Genomic DNA, 6151 nt, shown 5'->3' with positions numbered 1-6151 from the left:
AAATGACCGCCCTAGATAAAGTGTTAATCGCTCACCCCGTCATGGGGGTTGCCGAGAAGCACGCATGCGAACTTTTTCGTCAATGGTTCCGGAATGGCGGCTGTTTGATCCATTCCGCTCTCTATGCTGCGAAAAGTACGCGTCCAATAACTGGGGACCATTCTGGCTCCGCGGACCGTCGGTGTCCGGGGGTGATCGCGAGAGAACAAGGGAGCAGATGGACAGTGCTCGGGGTTACATGAGCAGAGTTAATGCGTATTACAAACGGACTACAATGGTGAGCGAATAGGAAAATCCGTTCCTGATACGCATTTACTTGCTCATGTGACCCCGGTAAGTGTTTCCCTCCGCCCGTGTTTGGCAGATGGACACCCGCCGCCGCCCGTGTTCAGTCGATTGCCATGAACTAAATTGCGTCACAAATCGCACGTTACGCCAGTGTGATTAGAAGGATAGTGCCAGTGGAGACTGGTCGGCATGTTACATAGGCAGCAGCGTGCCAGAATTCAATCGAGGCAGTGTTGACATGTTTGAGCCGAGGGACCTTTTTTATATAGGACCTAAATTTAGTCCGAACCTTTTGATAGGGAGGATTCGCAAGGACAGAGCCACCGCTAAGCGACGCTTGTTGCGGTGACCCTGCCCTCTACCCTCCGATCGCGCAATTCCAGTTCTATGGCAGAATTTAGAGTCCAAAGTTTAACGTGCGCACATAGCCGCGCACGGCCGGTCCCCTCACTAACTTCGCCTGGTTACGGCCTGCCACCAACCGCAACCATACCTGTCAGGAGGCCCATAAATTCAAGCGCCCGTCGCGCTTCGAACCCGGACTGTTTTAACCGGGAACGCGTGCTCTCACCACGCGGAGTCCAACGCTCTACCAACTGAGCTACGGGACCGGCAAAGGGTAGTTTACGGGGCCAGGAGAAGAGTAGTTTATTGAGTGCTCAAATGACCGAGGTTCACACTACTAGGTTCACGAATCAAGGCCGTTAGCGCCGCGGAAGTGAACATGAGTGTTGCAACAACGCAAGTAATTGCTATGACAAGGATGACGCCAGTGTTCACTGTTCAGTGGGTAGGGGAAGGGACACTAGTGGCGGGAGGGGATCAAAGACTGAATGAGCTAGGGCCTGGGCTGCCGGCTGGGGGCCGGGGAAATTTTAGTGCACACTGTCCAGATGAGGTAATGGTGCCAGATATTGGATGAGGAAGCTTAGCGGCAGAAAGAGAAAGACCGCCAGGTTCAGCTGAACATAATGTAGGTAGTTAAATTACGGATTATCCCTTACACAGATTCTGTGTTGCATAATAAATGAATCATTTAGCTGTTGCTTCTTACTTATACCTTTTACATATATGGCGCACGGTAAAAGCGAGCTGCTGAAGCTGCTCGTTCGTGAAACGGTGTCCGTTAGAAGCAAACTGTATGGGGGCGTTCATGTACTACTGTTAGTCACGTGATACTCTATTACAAAATGTTACAAATGCTTTTGACATTTCAAAATTCATTATAATATATTCAGCTTCATTTGAAACACCATTTAAATAACTTGAAATGCTAATTTAATCATAAGAAATGGACATAAAAGGGTAAATACCATGCACGAAAAGTAATTTATCACGTGGCAAAAGTCAACAACTGAAACCAACTTCGCCCGATTGACGTTTCTAGCGACGACGGTGTGGAAACGTGGAAGTTCCTGGATGTAATGTAGGTAAGTGGTTTTGCTTTGGTTTTCCTATTTTTTTTTTATGTGAGGTAATATTTCTTTTTTGTGCCGAATGTAATTATATTTCACCAATACCGATACAACTCAAAATCAGGGGAAGTTCCTTTGCACATTGGGTGAAAACAAGCCAAAGGGTTAGGAGGCAGGAGCAATAAAAGGGACCTGAAAGCTGTCGAAACAGTCACCTTCTTCCAAGGAGTATGCTTATTGCCATAAGAATCCAGGGCCCTGTTTCACCGCCCGACGCTGCGCGCGCTGGGAGCTGGGGCGTACCCCTGACGTCACTCGAATGACGTTGCGTGCGATCCGTTAGCTCATGGTAGATCGCGTTTCGAACAGAGACCTTTAAGAACCTAGTATCAATTGAACAGAAGTTTGAATGCGAATATTGCTAGCGTGCGGATGGTGCTGGCGCTGCGGTGCTAGCGTTTTGCGATGACGTCATAGCGTAGCGTCAGAGGGAAGTTTGTTGATATTGCCATGGAAACCCAACGCGCCGACGCGCGCAGCGCACTGCAGCGCTCCACCGTGAAACAGGGCCCAGGTGAAAAATACAACAATCGACGAGTGGTAATAGTGCCATCAGTAAAGCACTTTTTGGGGCGATTAATGGAGCGAGCGAGAAGGTGGGCCTTACATTGCAGTTGCACGTGCGAAATTGTGAGAGGTAATTCCAACTAACTTGTGCACTGCACCCTAGTAACTGGTCCCTAGTGATGTGCCAAATTTGAGCGCAATCGGCCTAGCTGTTCTCGAGATCTGGAAGCGGCAGCCTGCACGTGATGTGTGCATTGTGCACGTTCAAAATGGGTCCGAACTGACTTTTGCATGGCACCCTACCAACTGGTCCCTAACCATATACCAAATTTCATTGCACTCAATTCAGCTGTTCTCGAGATCTGGAATGGACCTCTGCTCCTGCAGCAGTACCCAAACTGTGGTACAGGGACCCGCAGTTGCTTCTGTACACACTAGTATTTCAGCGTATTCTTGGCCTGTGACACCGTTGGAGGCGAATTGGGAAATGATTTTGTGCTTATTAAAACCACCATCTGAAGGGCTTTAAACTGATGTGCTGCTCTCCTAATTCAGTGAACTTTTTATGGCTGTATCAGCAAAACACTGTTTTCAGCGCTTTTTCCTGCCCCATTCCTTCTGAAACCTGGAACCGCTTATTCCATTTACTCCTGCCATCTGACGATGGTCGTGCTGACTACTAGTTCCGGCGCTAGTTACTGCTCCAGTTTTGCACCCGGCACAAACTCAGGCGTCACCGGGCCGTGGCTCGACCATGGGGAGGGTCGGACCGAGCCGACTGCCTGGGGCGCGGTTAGATCTCATCGGACGCCGTGCTGGGGAAGGGGACGGGAGTGAGGGGGAGTGGAGGAGATGGTCACGTGGTCCGTCCAAGCTCGCAGACGACCTGTCCTGCGCCCAGCCATGTTCCGTGATCCAAAATGGCACGAGAGCTGTGGAATGCCTGAAGGAGACTCTTCGAAAGCGAACTTCAGCAGCACTAATTTACCATATTCTGTGGAGATAAATGAATATTATCTTAATGCAGAAAAAATTGTATGCTCAAGCTGTATAAGCTGTATCTTTTAAAAGTTGTAAATAGGATTATTTTTAGGGACTTCTAGGTTTCGTATACACAGTGAATTGTGTTACAATAAGCCGTTTCGCTGTTATGGTTACTAACTGAAGAGTTATCCTTTTTTCTCACAGGAAATGACAATAAATAACAATACGAATAAAACCAGACGTTTCGCACAAAAAGTGCCTCCGTCAGTGGCAAGAAATAAGTAATTAGGCATACATGTTTTCTTTCGATAAAATCGGTGAAGTATAGTTATCTTTATTTTTAAGATAAATTTTCAGAAGTTTTTTAAGCACATCATGGAAGCTTATAAACATTTGTGTATTTTATCGGCAACCCGGCTGGCCAGACCGAGACGGTGCCGCATTTAGTTCTCATCGATGTTAAACCTATACACTTATTTTTCTCCACTGACGAAGGCACGTTGTTGTCCGAAACGTTTGGTTTTATTCGCATTGTTTTTATATTGTCATTGTCCGTGAGAAGAACATACTCATATGGACTGGTCTCAGTTCATGTAGAAATTGTTGCACATTCATCAACACAGATAAAATGAATATTAGCCCTCACCACACATATAAGTAGAGGTAAGTAGACCGCGCCCCCTGTTTTTCGCCAATAAATCGCGGCAAAGCGAAAGATTGCGACGATTCTTTGGTGCCCTGGCGTTAATCAATTTTATAACTTCCCGGAAAATTAAATAGCCCTTATCATTTTTTGCATCTTGTCTGAGAATTTTAAATCCCTGAACCAAAATATCTTTAACCTGTGATTATTTTTCTCAAGATCATGTCAGGCCAGAATAGCAATTGAAAGTCAGCGCACATCTTCTGTGTGTTTCCATAGTCGTTTCGTGATTAGCAACGTGACAACATGTGAAATATACTATCTAATGTTTGTATCATTGATTGTTGTTGGTGCCAAGGTCACGTGAAACTCAGGTTAAGGTCATTTACTTGAAATGATCTCGGTTAACTTCCTTAAATTTACACCTTTTTACTGTGGTTTTTAGGAAGTGTTGGTTTGAAATTTATCACCCATTTTAGCATTTGAAAACTAGGCATATTTACTTAGGTATCAGTTATAGTGTCTATGCAGTATGTTGCAAGGCTGTAAGTGCTGGTTAACATTCTATGGAAAGCCGGCAGAACGCCTAATGGGTGATCTGGCGTGACCCGTCCTACCCCAAATGCTTTGATACATCATCTTTGATCAAAACAAGTGCAAATTCGGAGTCAGAAGCAAGCCAAGTCCCAGCAAACTTCACTTGTAGAAATTCTAGCAGGACCCAATTTTCCGTGCTTTTGGGTTATTAACCTGATCTGGGAGGTCAACCAGTGACCTAGGATCTCAGCATTGACCAGGACATAAAAATAATTGGCTTTTTCTTGTCAGCGATGACCAGGACCCTCAAATCATCGGATTTCTCTCGTCACGAGCAGCTCGCTCTTTTTTATTTTTCAGCGAAGCTCTGGCTCTTTTTATCAAGGGCCGAATGGCTGAGGGTTTCTACGCCCCTCCGCTACATGTAAGACGCTGAAAAGAAATGCCTAAATGGGTGAGGGTTAAATATCGATTGGTTTTTAAGTGCCGAAGCCCGAAGCACTTTAATTTACTTCGATAGCAGTTTTTAAGACCAACGAGCTCGAATACTATGACTTCTTGAACAATGTAAGAAGCACCACATTAAATGAATCGTGAGAGAAGCGGCTCAAGATTAAGGAGCTATGAGACACTTAATAAAAAACGGCATAGATTAGAAACTGCACCTAACTTGCACTGGTTTTTAAACCTTTTCGTTGCAGACTGGTAGATTAAATTTTAGGATTGATTTCAGCTGATGCTCAAATGGAGCTATTCATTCGTTCATTCATGCGACCATCCAATTCCATTAATAAAAGAAGCCAGTGACAAAATTGTTCATTTTAGGTAAGTGTGAAATACAAACTCAATAAAAGTTAAATGATACGGCAAATTTGACAGCTTTTATAATGAACAGACAAATAACTTTAACAAATCAAGGTTGAGAGCCCCAAATAGGGGAGAGTGAGGTAAGATGAGCCAAGGGGCAAGTTTAGCCACCCCATGTTTCTCAGCTCCTATGACGCTAATTAACTTGAGCTTCCATGTGCCATTCGCTTACGATGCTGCAGTCTTTCACGTGAGACGGCAACGCTCTCACGCTCAGCACCCGGTAACATGTGGTATCGCCCCTGATAACTAAGACATGTTTTGCCTTTAAAATGAGATGGTTGTTATCTGCTGTGCATGGTTATTTTCCTTAGCGGGTGTCATTAATCGAAAATGGCCACGGGTGGGGCTGCAAGATGAGCCACTTTCACCTGGGGGAAGATGAGCCGGATAAGCCATTGTTGTCTCCGCTGTCGAAAACCAAACTGAGCTGCGCTTGTTTCTGCTGAATAAAAATGGTAGGAAATTGTTTTTCTTTGTTGATTACACAAGTTGTAAGTGATTTGCAGATTATCTGAAGGATAAAATGATTTCTTCCGTGATAGAAAACTTGACGAGTTATTGGAAGGCTTAAACAGTCACTTTTTGATGGAGGAAAAAAACTGCCATAAGTATGTATGCCATGGAGTGAATACAAGAGCCCACTCTTCGCCGCTCCCGGGAAAAGAAGAGGTTCGCTTTTTCTATCCATGCTCAACTTTCCCCACGATGTGTCTCAACTTACCCCGCCCATGGGGTAAGATGAGCAACGTGCAAGATGATTTTTGACGTAGCCTTTCAGTACAAAAATAAGCGGTATGAAACATTTCTGGCCACCATTACATGCGCAAATGACCACTCTGTCCGTCCA

The 6151-nt window shown here is 45.2% G+C and overlaps 1 protein-coding gene across 2 annotated transcripts in view; it reads left to right on the top strand.

Moving 5' to 3' along the window:
* Window positions 1-1395: 1395 nt before the first annotated feature.
* LOC122382401 (N-alpha-acetyltransferase 35, NatC auxiliary subunit-like) overlaps window positions 1396-6151 on the top strand; it is a 40980-nt gene continuing 36224 nt past the window's right edge. The window contains exon 1 of one of the 2 annotated variants that reach the window (XM_043367656.1): window positions 1396-1718. The gene's annotated coding sequence lies outside the window, so the exon portion shown is untranslated. The remainder of the gene's footprint in view (window positions 1719-6151) is intronic. The other variant, XM_043367657.1, reaches the window with a different exon arrangement.

The sequence above is a fragment of the Amphibalanus amphitrite genome, unplaced genomic scaffold (assembly GCF_019059575.1).
Source record: "Amphibalanus amphitrite isolate SeventyFive unplaced genomic scaffold, NRLGWU_Aamphi_draft 000139F_arrow, whole genome shotgun sequence".
Lineage (NCBI taxonomy): Eukaryota > Metazoa > Arthropoda > Thecostraca > Balanomorpha > Balanidae > Amphibalanus > Amphibalanus amphitrite.
The sequence above is the reverse complement of the archived record's forward strand: the minus strand, read 5'-3'. Positions and strand labels throughout refer to the sequence as shown.